Here is a 15,026-nt window from a genome sequence, read left to right as displayed (position 1 = left end):
ATTAGATCCACACTGGGTCTTCTCAACAAATCATCATATTCTTCTAAATATTTTCTTCTTTTATCAGTGTTTGACTTGTAAATTAACTTAAAATATATATCAATGGCCATAGTGAGGATATATTGAAAGTTAATTTTATTTCAAACTCTATAAAGGCACCAAAATGTGTTTTATTCTTTATTTGAATTTAAATAGAGATTATTTTATAATACATTTGTGACCATAGTCATGAATGTATTATGTCTTCAATCTTATTTCAATTCTCCTAAAGAATGAAACATGCCTTCAAATTCCAATTTTCAACATTCTTTTAATTCATTGTCATTTAGGATAGAATTGCATTTTTTTTCATATTATTTCAAAAATCCATGTGATTTTGAGATAATTCTTCAAATATCTTTTTCATTTCTCAAATCATTTTCCAACTTCTATTTATCAAATTCAAATTCAACTTCTTATTCTCAACTCTATCTTATTTCAAAATTCAAACTTCAACATTCCAATTTCAAAGTTCAATTCAAACTTTGAAATCTCAAGTTCATCTCTAAATTCAAAATTCAATTTCCAAATCAGATCAAATTTCAGAGTTTAATTTAACTTTGAAATCCCAAATTCATTTTCCAAGTTCATAATCCCATTTTAAAATCAATTCAATATTCCAAATCAAATTTTAAAGTTCAATTCAACTTTGAAATCCCAGATTCATCTCCTGATTTCAAAATTCAAGTTTAAAATCAAGTTTATTCTCAATTTCAAAAATTCTAAAATCTCCAAGTTCTATCTATGTTTGAGTTTTGATTCTCAATCCAATTCATCTATCCAAAATCAAAGTTTTGAGATTGATTCTGAATCTCAAAAATCGATTGCCTCTAAATTCAAGTCCACTTTCAAATTCAATCAGGATTTCTCAAATCCAATTCCACCTTTTCGAATTCTACCTGGATTTCTCAAATCCATTTTCAAAGTTCTATATGGATTTCTCAAAATCCAATTCCATTTCTAAACTTCATCTAGATTTCTCAAATCCAATTCCATCTTCTAAATCCCATCTGCATTTCTCAGATCCGATCTACCTTCAAATCCTATCTGGATTTCCAAGATTTATTCTTTAAAGTCCATTTGGATTTCTCAAATCCAATCCCATTTTCCAATCTAATCTGGATTTCTCAAATTCATTTTCAAAGTTCTATCTGGATCGGATCCATCTTCAAATTTCATCTGGATTTCTTAAATCCAATTTCATCTTGAATTCCAGATCTCAAATCCACTTCCATCTTGAATTCCAGATTTTCAAATCCAATTCCATTTTTCCAACTTGATTCCAATTCCAGAATCAATTCCATTTACAAAACCCATCTTGATTCTCAAATTCCATCTAAATTTCTCAAATCCAAATCCCATTTTCAAAATTTCATCTTGATGTTCAAATTCATTTCCCATCTCTGGATCAAAACTTCCTTTCCAAAATCAATTTTTGAGAATCAAGTTCAAATTCAAAATTCATTTTAACTTTGAAACTTCACTTTGACTTCAGAATTCTATCTCAGTTCCAAAATCTCATTTTCTCTTCATTTCTTTAAATTCAAGATTTATTTTCAAATCTCTGATTATTCCAAGATTTAGAACTTCAAGTCTCTTTTTCCAGTTCTATTTCAAGTTGTAAGTTAGATTCAAAATCTAACTTTTCCAATTCAATCTTCAACTTTCAGATACCATTTCTTCATAGCATTTTTTAACTTATTTCAAAATCACTTGAAAAACCCCAAATTTTTTTGAATTAATCTTCTCAAAAGCATACATCTCTGTATTTGCATTACACAAGCATGATTCTTTATGCATTTTAGACTTACAATAATTTCTTACATATTATTTAGGCAAAGCAAAAGGCATAAGTTTGATCCTTGGTTTGATAACCCCTGGTAAAGGCGCAAGGAACGGTCGAACCTCGTACCGATGAGTGAATCTTGTCTCTCCATTTTCCCAAAAATTTCAAAAATGGAGGCGAGTAATTTCAAAATATTTTAAAAAATTAAGGTCAAGTGAGACCTTTGCAAAAGAGTTCCTCTCTCTTCTTCCTTTTCTTTTATCTCTTCTTTTCTATCTTTTATTCTCCCTCAAAAAGGGAATAGAGGTTAGAAAGGCAAAGAGAAGGAAAAGAGGAACGAGAGAAAAAATTTTGCAATGATCACAGCTACATGATAGATCGCTCACCCTATGTATTTGTCATAAAGTATATCGAAGATTAGGCAGATATTTTTCTAACTGTGAAGTATGGTTTGGGAACAATGCAGGGTCTAGAAGTAGGAATAGATCAAATAGATGAACATCTGCATCACCCCCCCTATCTATCAAGCACAGGTAGAAGGAACACAAAAGAACAAAGAAGAAAGAACAATACAAGGAAGAAGAAGAAGAAGAAGAAGACGAAGGCGGAGGAGAAAAAAGATAAAGAAGAAGAAGTTGTGCTGCCATAGAAAAGAAAGAGGAAGAGAGGTTAAATAAATTAGGGTTTTAGACCTGGATAACGGGTCGGGTCGGGTTTTATATATAGATCTATATTAGGGTTTTACATTTTGCAAGGTTTTAGCCACGTGTATAGGCATCGACACGATGTGTAGTCTTGGTAAAGTACAAATCTAATTAACAGTTTAAAACATTATGAGTAAATCGCTATATTACATAATGATATCGTTCACATAGACAAACAAAGACATGTCTTTGTTTAGTGTTTAGTGCTTACTGTTTAGGGTTTAGGGTTTAGGGTTTAGGGCTTACTGTTTAGGGTTTAGGGTTTAGGGTTTAAGAAGCTACCGAGACAACGATATATCTTTGTCTTTGTTAACAATAGCGATATTTAATACCGCGATTGACGAGCTTTGTGTTTTAGGTTTATGGATTTTTTGTGGAGGAAATTGGATTTAGGGTTTAGGGTCATGATCTTTGTCTATGTGAACGATATAGCCTATCACAATTTATAATTTCATGCTGATTTAAGTCATATTTAAAAATTGATTTCGCTGCTACGATTTGTCTGATCGCGATTTGTGTTGACGAGCTTTGTCTAGTTAACGATTTTTCTATCGTGATTTACACAATCACATATAAAAGATGCAAAAGATGATGAAAAACAAATCCAAATGAGACTTGCTATCATGATTTGACTGATTCATCCTATCACTTTGATTAGTTTTGTATATGGAAGGTGAAATGACATTTATTAACTTCATTACTGTGTAATGCAATTTATTGGCTCTCATTTTTTGGTAACTAGTGTTATTTGTTTGAATACTGGCAGTATGTGAAATGATGTTTCCTTCATATATGAATGACATGTCGCACAAGTACTGGATGGTGTGATTATCCTTTGCTTTGTGAACGAGTAACAGACAAACAGACGGTTTCTTTATAAACCTCATGTTCGTGAATCGAACATATAACCTACTTCATCATAAATGGGGTATCTATATCGATAAAGGAGACGAGGAAGGAAACGACGACAGCTACATGACCAGTGATGGCGATTCAGGCGTATATTATCTAAACATCGTGTCCATTTTCTTCAAAATTTGTCTCTTTTATGTCGTTTATGTGATTTGTGTTGTGTACTGTATAATGGAATTTCAGTATCGTTTATTGAATATTCTGCTAATTTCAATATTGTTTATTGCAAAAATATTAATAAATGGTGAAATTGATTTGCACAAGCAATGACAGTGCACCTTTACCATGATTTCTGCTCATAAACATAGCAATTGCCATCCAGTTGTGACCGACATAGACGTCAATCCATAAATTGTTATACCATCACGATTTATAAAATGATGTTTGTCTTTTAGACAATGAGCTTTGTCTAAGTGAACAATACGTACCATCACGATTTACACAATGACCTATGAAGGCTACATGGTGTAGCGATTTGCTATTACGGGCAATGTCTATGTCATTGATTTTTCCTAATCGCTTTTACGGGCGATTGGAAAAGATGGTTTAAGGATTTTGGGTTTTGCTTCAACAATAAAAAATAAGTTAGATTCTTGAATACAAACGATTTTGTTCAGAAATAAAAACAAAGACATATCGTTGTCGCTGTAACTTTGTAACTACAAATCCACATGAATTACATGATTTACAACCACATTCGTATATAAAAAAAATTAGTAGTTGGTTATAATGTCGTATTGTTGCATGTTGGAAATTACATAAGTTAGATATTGATAAGCTTCACGTAATGCAATTTACATGGGAAGCAATATAATGTCTTACATACCTATTCATGTGAAAAGATTTGTTGCTTTTGATTAGAGGTTGGTTGTTTCTTAGACCTTTTCTTGCTAACCAATTCTAGTGCACCCTTTGCCCTCCGACGACTGCGATCAGAGACAGGTTTTCTTTTGATACCCTTTGCTTGGTGAATATTTTCATTATAATCAACAACTTTCACTCCTAACTTGTTGAAGATAATGTTTACGCTTTGACACAACTTCTCAGGAGTGTCAAGGGAAGCATGATTTTCACCTACATTGTTCGATCTCATTATCTTGGACTGGTATTCATGAGCTACAACAGAATGATGGTGAATTAACTGCACATTTTCAAGTTACTCCCTTGACGCTTTTCTCATGCATATATAGGCTTATTCACTTTTCGATGCCAAATCTGCAACATGCATAAATGACCTATACAGTTGTTGGTAACGTGAGGCTATGTGGCACTTCTCATCAACACCAAAATGACTGACATTATCTATATCCAACAGTTCAATCTTTGCTTGTCTCCTCTATCTTCGCATTAAATATGACTCAGGTATTTCTTGTATCTTCTCTTGATTAAGTGCCTTTAATGCATGACGACATAAAATACCTTTGAATTCATACATTTTGCACATACATTCAACTTTTTTGTTCTCAATATTGTACGTGACATGTACTTCTTACCTTTTTTAATGTTCTTCGCCCTCTCATAAAATATGGTATTTGTGCATATTCTCAGTTTGCATGAGTCCTTTTATGTTGCAATTCATGACATGTATAACCTCTTTCTTAATCCATTCAAATATAGTTAGTGTATACAGATTTGTAGGTCGCATCAATATTTTCATGCCCAAAGTTATAGGGCGTGTATTGAAGCATTTCACATCTTGTTCAAGCTCATTTTGTCTTAGACTGTCTACAAATAATTTATATTGTTCCATGAAATAAAACATTGTTAAACATGAATACAAGGTTTTCTTCAGCGTGGCATACATAGATTCGGCTCTTTGTATGCTTATCATACCTACACAAAAGTATTGTCTTCCATATGTCAATGTCCACTTCTCTTTTTCTGCATATAAATTTTGTAACCATAGACAGTCTTCAAGGTCATATATTTGAATCATTTCCTCTCAATCTGACATAAAGGTGACCTCATCTACACTCTCAAGTACACACTTTGTAAACTTTTTGTCAAACCCTATCTTCTGATTAAATATATGTCCTATGTTCTTTACTGTATTTTGAAAGGTATGCCACAAACATAAATGATGATGTGCATCTGGCCACACATGAAACACTGCAACTGCAATTGCATGATCATCATCTGTAAGTACAGCTTCAGGTTGCTTCACATCCATTGCTTGTGTAAATACTCTGAACAACCACTCAAAGCTTTCCTTAGTATGGTCATACAAAAAACGCCGCCTAATATACAACTCTGTGAGTGATGGTTCACTCTGACAAACTGCACAAATGGCCACTGTTCAGTATTAATCTTCATTGTCGTATAAAAAACAATCACATCATTGAAGCATTCATAATCTACGCTTGACTTTGAATCTATCTAAAACATATTCACAGCATATCCATCTTTATCCAGTTGCATTGCACTAAAGAAACCAAGGTCAATGCTTGATTTCTTCTGTAAGTAATCAACCAAAGAACATATTTCTCCATTCTTCATGTTATTTGTCCTCTTCCTTCTCAAGTGGTTTCTTAGATCCATAGGTATGAATGGCACATTCTTGCGACCACCATCTATGTGCGCAAACAAATTCTATATCTTCCTTGGTGCAATGTCGACGCTATCAGCTATTTTAGCCATTGCAGCATGCGCTACAGTTACTTTACGATATGACCTTAACATAGGAGTCATAAATGAAGCAGATAAATCATGATTATGATCACTGATTAAAGTATGAACTACATATTTCACATTCGAAAGTCTTCTTAACACCATTCTCGTTGGACATCCACATCTTGATTCTGGCATACTTTTTATTGGATTTTCAATTGATTTCTTACAACCTTCCTTAGAACAAACATATGTATTTCTCACCACGACACCCTGTGCATTTTTTGACCAAGAAAACCTTCTAACACTGAAGCCAAATTTTAAGTCATAATCATTGTAACATTTATATGCAGCATCCTCAGTATTAAACTGCATTCCTTCTATGGGAATAGAGTCAGGTGTACTATCATGTACATTCCCAGTGAGGTGTACTATCATGTACATTCCCAGTGCCTGCACCTTTATCAAGTGTACTGTCAGAATCGTCTACCTCATTATCGAATTGCATTTCTTCTGCTCGAGCATTCAAGTCAAGAGTGAATCCAATGCCTGCACCTTTGTTATCATGTGCATCATTAGTGCACGTATTCACTTATGTTATAAGCAAGATATCAATTTGCGTTAGCAAGCGCATACGTTTACTACGATTTATTCAGGATGCATATAACAACAAATACTGATAAGATTAAGCAAGTCAAAGAAATGATTTAATGAATCGCAGTATAAAAGCAATTGGGGTTTGTTATTTGCTTATACTATGCATCGAGTTGTTACTTACCATGCCAATAAAAGAAACAACATGTCATACATGTGTGTTCACGATAGCGCTTTAATTATATCTACGATGTTGTGAAGCGAGTTCAATAGAAATCGCTAAATGAGCAGTGATTTGAATACGAAAATTGCCACCGCAAGTGCATAAAAATGTATTTTTGCATGCATACATTTTAAAAGTCTTTCTATAAATATCTTACAAAATGTACTATAAAACACATAATATCTTACAAATCAATATACATATTGCATAATATATTATAAATCGATATGACAATTCAGCATAATACCTTACAAATTGACACTATAAAACACATAATGTCTTACAAATCGATAAATATATCACAAAATATATTACAAATCGATACGAAAATTTAGCATAATAGCAAACAAATCGATATTACAAAACAAAACAATATCTCACAAATCGGTAGTATATTACTAAAACTGTGATTTGAGATACAGTGCATATACTGAGTGAATGGAGGATACCGAATGGGGTAGAGGCCCTTCCTCGCATTTGTAAATAAGCATTCTTGTCAACAGGTCCCAACGTCTTACAAATATCGATAAGTTTCCAACCATCAAAAGGATAAGATCCACCTGCAATAACAAAACAATGCTTTAATGACACTCAAGACGACATACATTCTTCAATGATATCACGATGACATGGAAAGGTACTCATGACGCCTTAATGGCACTGGTTGGAATGTTTGTGCATCATTGTTTTCTTCCATAATGCCTAACGACAACAAAAAAGAAGAGAAGACTATAAAAAGAGATGGCCGACAAATTCGCCTATGACGCCCACCAATGATCGAACCAGTCGATCGCGAACATGGGAATGTTTTGTAACACAAGGCAGGAACGAGAAGGCGACAATGTGTTGTAAAACAGGCTAAAAAATAAGGCAAGAACCTCGACTCAAGACGACGGCAAAATTTAGATTGTCAAAGGGAGCTTCTGTTACGGCAGATGACGCAAAAGTTTACTGCTTAGGGCGAAAACGAAACGTTTGGACTTTGAAGAGCTAACATCATACTTTCTGGATGGAGGACTTTTTTTGTCCTTTTCTCGAACCGTTGTTTCCCTTCTTTTGAATGGAGTATATTTTTATAATTTTCTCGAACCGTCATTTCATGGCGAGCATAGCAAGAAAGGGTACTTAAGTCTTTGCAACCACACCAGATTCTGATGCTAGGTGATGCCGACACACACGGGGATACGAGTTCCATGAGCTCTTATACGTGGCGCTCATTGGGACCCCCAAATACGAGATGTAGTTAACGGCCGTCTTCAGGTGAGAATACACACCACCCTCTCCACTTTATGCCATCATTACACTCTCTTTTCATAAAGATTTGATATTTGTTTCACTCACGGTTAAACTCTCAACCTCCAACTTGAAAGCCTTACTTAGATGTCTAGAGCCCATTTGGGATTTAAAAATCCCCTTCTTGAACATGACAATAAAATAGAGAAGGGGGAATAAAAATGAAACCATGTCAGCACTTCTCAATGACAGAAAATCTGGGTATTGAGTGAAAACTGAGTTTTGGGCTCATTTAAATCACTTCGAAATCGTGGTATTGAAAACCTAAATTTTATCAAAACCAAAAGTTTAGTAGAAGTAGAACATGTGGGAGACAGAATTTTCACTTGGAAAACTTGGTTTATCGGGCCTTCCATCCCCCTTGAACCTCCATTTCCTAGCTATATCTAAATGGTGGCCACTATTAAAAATGAAAAAATTGGGCCACCCAACAACCAGTTCGGTTCCACTCATCCCATGCCATCCCCTATCTTCACACTCTTAAATATTATATTGCAAGTTGTTTTGATCAAATCTGACCATATAGATGGATTCATCACCGCCGGTTTAATAAGAATCAACCCTCGGATCGTATTTTTTCAATGAAAAAATATGACTTTTTAAAATCACAAATTATTGTGTTTTGTTGATTTTTGAATCGTCAAAAAATCCTTCACGCAAGTTAGATTTCGGCAATTTAAATGTGGATCCTCATTAAATGGCTGATGTAGATCACATTTGTGTAGTCTGATTTGATCAACAACTTGCATCAATGAAATACCAAGAAAGGGTATGAAGACTAAAACCGATTTGCCAAACAACCGAAAAACAAACATAAGCATAAATCTTATTTTCAAAACCTACATTTCAAGATTCTAAGTTCCAGATAGTAATTTGAAAAGTAGTTATATTTGATATTACTGAATCATCAGAACTACTTCAATATCTCGTTTTTATTCCCTATTCATCCAACCTGCGCAGTAAAATTCAAGAAGGCTTGTTCTTGCTGCCACATTTAAAATTTTTGTAGTACTCTACTCACATGCTCAAACCATAGCAATCCAAAAAAAAAAAATACCATCTTGAGTCTTGTTAATATATAGATTTGGTTACACAAACTGCCAAATTCACATACATAAGATGGATACTTGATGTGTCCATATAGTTGCTCTATGGTGCACATAAAATTATATGTATGACACAAACAACAAGAGCACAAATAGATACAATGCTTTTGGCTTGCAGTTGTTGTCTATAACAAATAAGCATGTTCTCTTCCATTTATCTATGAAGCATTTGTAATTTCAAGGACATTCAATATATCAGTGAATTTGGATCTTTGTTGAACGTATATGTTGTTGTTGAGAATGGAAGCCTATTTAAATGAATTAGGTATACATCTTGCATGTGCAAATCTTCACTTCAAATGCAATGAATATAGTTGAGCATGATTTGTCTTTTTTTTTAATATTTGTTTATTTTTAATTTCTTGAAAATATTGGTGAAACATGGAATAGTTCTCTTTTGCCTTGTGCAACTTTTATTGGATTACGATGATTATGTACTAAAATTTTATTCAAAGTGTGTTATGAGAGCACATAAAGTTCTGATAGGGAATGATACCTGAATAAAACAATCATCAATGTCCTTCAACCATCTTCAGTGTTGGGTTGGCCCTAACCACATGGACCTTGCTATTGACCACTTCAGTTGCGCCCATCCTCTGTCGCATCAGTTAGTGGACCCTAACCTATCTGCTATACACCCTCTACATGTCCACTGTAATGGCGCCCATACCTCCCTGACTCTCTCATCCTTCTTAGGTGGCTCGACCTCAACTGCCATTGGCCTTGTGACTTCCAGAATTAGCTTCCTTCACCCGGGAGGCACTTTTAAGGATTGGTGTTGAGCATGCAGATCAGTTAGCCAACACTCTTGAAGATACCTGGTGTTAAAAAGGAAGGTGGTTGGAGGAATTTCTTCCCACTTCAACCTCTTGGGGTATCATCCCCATTTAGAGTTAGGCCTAGGGCCTTGCGGGAGTTGAAGTTCCTAGATCCGCATCAACTGTACTTCATCGGTGTAGTGTTGCAGGACTATTGGTGACTCAATAGACTATTGGTGACTCGATAGCTTGATCCTTAACCTCACTCCAACATACCGAAGACTTACAAGGTCGCCCATATAAAGCCTCATATAGAGGCATACCGATGCTCGAATGATAACTGTTATTATAGGCGAACTCGGCTAACTTCAAATGTTTACTCCAATCGCCCTTTCATTCCAATGCACAAGCACGCAACATGTCCTCTAACGTCTGGATCGTCATCTCCGATTGTCCGTCTGTCTGTGGGTGAAAAGTTGTGTTAAACTTAAACTTTGTCCCCAAAGCTTTATGAAGTTATCTCCAAAACTTGGACGTAAAACTTGAATCTCTATCGAAGCTAATCGAGACAAGTGCTCCATGTAACCTGACGATCTCATCTATATACAAGTCCGCTAGACTCTCTAGAGTCTGATTTGCCCTGGTCAGTAAGAAGTGTGTTGACTTCATAAGGCGATCCAATATGACCCATATAGTATCATACTGGTATCGTCCTGGGCAGACCTACTAGAAAGTCCATGGTAATGTATTCCCACTTCCATTGTGGTATCTCGATCATCTGTAGTGTTTCGCCAGGTCTCTGATATTCTATCTTGACCTGCTGGCAAACTAAACATCTCGACATATACTCTTTGATATCTCTTTTCATACCATTCCACCAGTAGTTCCTCTTGCATATCCGTATACATCTTGGTGCTACTTGGATGTATAGTATACTTAGTTCTATGTGCCTCATCAAATAACTCTCTCCATAGTTCATGATACTCTAGCACCCATAGCCTCTGATTGAACCAAATGCTACCATCTTCTTCTAGATGTAGGGTTGACTCATCTTGCGTGCACGTTGCAACCATCTTTGTGAAGCTTAGGTCATCCTTCTACTGAGCAATAATCTGATTCATGAGTTCAGTTTGCACAACTAGGCTTGCAATCTGAATGTGACCTGAATCTGTGTCAAAAGGTCTCCAATCAATCAGATCTTCGAGTAAACTTTAGTCACTGCTGATCATGCTTGCAAGGCTTCCTGCTTTTCTTCTCAATGCATCAGCCACTACATTGGCTTTCCTTGGGTGGTAGGATATGGAAAAGTCATAATCTTTCAAAAACTCTAACCACCACCTCTGTCTCATATTAAGATCTTTCTAAGAGAAAATGTACTTGAGACTTTTATGATCAGAGAAAACCTCGAACTGCTCTCCGTACAAGTAGTGTTGTCATACTTTAAGTGTAAAAACTATAGTTGCAAGTTCCAAATCATGTATGGGATAGTTTCGTTCATGCACTTTCAGTTGGCGTGAAGCATACGCTATGACTTTGCCATGTTGCATAAGTACGCATCCAAGTCCTGTACCTGATGCATCACTCTAGACCATAAATCCTCTAGGCCGAAAGGTAGGGTAAGCACTAGAGTTGAAGTAAGCCTCCTCTTTAGCTTCTGAAAGCTTTTTTTGCATTGTTGAGTCCATACGAACTTTATACCCTTGCGAAGTAGCTTGGTCATCGGTGTCACTATTTTAAAAAAGTCATGAATAAATCTTTTATAGTATTCTGCAAGACCAAGAAAATTGTGGATATTTGACATGCGCTTTGGTTGTTTCCAGTATAAGACTGCTTCCACCTAATATAATTCCAAAAATGCAAGATTCAAACAAGTTAGACTAAAAAAACTCATTGTGGTCATGTTTGAAAGTGATTATGCACTACTGTATATATATATGCATATTGTTATATTTCATTATGATTTTTTTTTGTAGATATGAGAATTTAATAGCCTCATACGTATTTGTGTTTGGTTGTTGTGGATATTTTTTATCTTTTTTTGTGTTTTATTTAATATTTGCCACTTGATTTACCATTTAAGGTTTACTATGTTTAGGGTTCTTTTAATATATATGTATTTGTTTGTGTTATAGTTGATTTATGTTTGTTTGCTTGTCTTGTAATTAATATTCAATATTTTTGTGTTAGTGTAATGGAGCTAGGGTTTACTATGCACAACCACTAAATAAGAGTCAAGGGGTTATTGTAGGTAGTTTTTTTTAGAGTGGTTGTTATAGGTAGTTATGTTAATTAAATGTATAAAGTATATATAGATGATTTTTCTTACATGTTATTTTCATTGGATAAATGATATGTTGTGGTTGGTATATGCAATTAATGATGAACTCTGAAATGGTTAGAGTAGACTACCATAACATTGATTGCCCTACTTGGAGCTTTATAATTGTCTAAAAAAATAGTAGCGATAATGAATTTATGGATTTGTTGTCTCATAAAATCGGATATATAGAGGAGTCAATGTGTAACGCCTCAGGGTTTTAAAACCTTTAAAAATGCATAAAAATTTAAAAATTTTCTTTTCTGTTCAAAAAAACAACGGAAACGATTTTTGGCTTCTGGTTTTAAACCTCGAGCATGTCACATTTTACAAACCACAATAAGAGAAACATTAAATTTACACCAACATTATATACATAGCCTTTTTTCACAGGGTTCAGAAAATAAAATATTTAAGTTTAAATTTAAAATAAATCCTAAATTAATCCCAGGATCTTGGAAATTTGGATTCTTCGATGTCGCTCCTGTCCAACATCCACTATATTATAGTTTATTCCATATTTGAACCTGTAATCCCCATAAAACAAAGTCAGACTTATGGCAGACAGGTAAGTTATTAATCAAAATTAGACAATTCAAATATTAAGCGTGATTTTAATAATTTAAATACAAGTAAAAATGCATATATCAAAGAATAATTGTGCAATTTAAAATAATTTAAAACATGATTATATGTGATATTAACATGACATATTTTCATATCAAATTTTGTGAAAGAAAAGGTCTTTGTTTCGATATTTAACTGTCCTCCTGGTACGGTGGGGGACCCTCTTGTCTCAAACTAAGCATTCTGGGAGTATATTATTCTAATATGAATTACCTGAATACTAACTAAAACAGTCTCCCAAAGCAAGTGGTCAATGATCAGAAAGTGTCTTGTAAATAGTGAGCAAACAAGGAGAATCATATCAATCCACTAATTGTAGCAGTCTGAGGCCCGATGGCCTCGGCCTCCTTAACCTGAGTGACAAGAAACCCCAAGGAATCTATCGCTTTCAAATATCATCATCATAACAATGTCATGTCTGGCTGTACCACTACCCCTTTCAAGGTAGGCTAAGACCTGAATGGGCCCGAAGGGTTCTTTTATAGGACTTAACATTTTCAAAATTAGGCGCAATAGACCATATACTCATTTAGAATAAACACTAGGTTATATGTACCCAGCCTATTCAAAATTTGCTCTGGTAAAACAAGCACTCGCCTGTGAAGGCAAAATTTAAGTTTGTGTAAACATGACTCATGCAGCAAATGGGTGCCTTATTGCACCTTTTTGGTTTAGAAAGTCTCTATAATAAAATCAATTAAAATCAACATGCTACATATAATTTCTCTTTTTATCAAGATTGAAAATCATCAAAGTCTTGACCATAGTACTTATCAAAATTTGATTCAAACTCATAAGATTTGAAATCTTGTAATTAAAAATAGATATTTATTCATGTAGATACTAAAATATGCATTTGATTATGAATCAAATTTTAAATAATCATGTATATATCAAAAATATGTTTAATATAAAAATTATAAGATTTTAATAGAATAACTTACTGTGATTTTTAATAGAACGAGGGAGAACAGGATAAAGCACTTCTGCTTCGATTTAATCTGGTAAAATTTATTATATTAGATAATATTTTTCTATTGAATTTCGGGCAGTATTTGCCCCATAAAATTAAAGGAAGTTCTTTTTAATGAATTATTAAAAATCTAAAAATTATTTTAAAATAATCTTTAAAATTTTATAGAAATTTTTATAGAGTTTTTTTTGTAATAACTCAAATGTTTAAAAAAGGGTTTGAACTCAAATTCGAGTTGTAAAAATTTGAACATGACTTTGCATCATAAATACTTTTATAAAGGTTTTTCAAAAAATTTGAGTCAGGTATTTGAAAAGGATTTTGAAATTTTTTGACAAAAATTCCTTTATAAAAATTGATTTTTTCTAAAATAACTAAAAACATTTTGACATAATTTCTACTAAATAAACTCAAAATTTCTAAAATATCTGGAATTTTTTTGCCATAATTCTGATTAAAATAATTCAAAATTCTAGAAATTATTTAGAAAAATTGACCAAAATTACTGCTATACTAATTCTACTTTTCAAAAATATTTTGAAAGATTTTACCAGAACTTCTGCTATAAAGACTTTATTTTTCAAAAATCTTTTAAAACAAATTTGCGAGAACTACAGCTATAGTAGTTCTGAGTACTTAAAAATATTTAGAAAATTTTTAATAGAACCTCCCCTACGTAGAGGCAGGGTTGGATTAAATTTTAGCAAAATTGCCAAAATTTAAATCAAGAGAGAGAAATCCTAAGGTTCAAGAGGAGAGTGAAAGTGCACTAGGATCGAGGCAACGAGCACTAGAGGGGGGTGAATAGTGTTTTTAAAAATTTCTGCGGAATATTGAATGATTTTGCAAATCTCAAAGCAAACACACAAAGAACACAAGATTTTATCCTGGTTCGGTCTATCCCAACCTACATCCAGTATCAACCTTGTTAACTACAAGATCACACAGACCATAATCGGTCCCTCTTTCAGTAACAATCCTACTGAAAGCAAACAACTACTTTACACCAAGGAGTCCTTTTTACAGAAAAGAAATAACAACTTACAATACAACCTATGAGCCTTCCTTTTGAATGCAAATGAGATGC

The sequence above is a fragment of the Nuphar pumila genome, chromosome 8, assembly GCF_984573655.1.
Source record: "Nuphar pumila chromosome 8, dmNupPumi1.hap1.1, whole genome shotgun sequence".
NCBI classification, from domain to species: domain Eukaryota; kingdom Viridiplantae; phylum Streptophyta; class Magnoliopsida; order Nymphaeales; family Nymphaeaceae; genus Nuphar; species Nuphar pumila.
The sequence above is the reverse complement of the archived record's forward strand: the minus strand, read 5'-3'. Positions refer to the sequence as shown.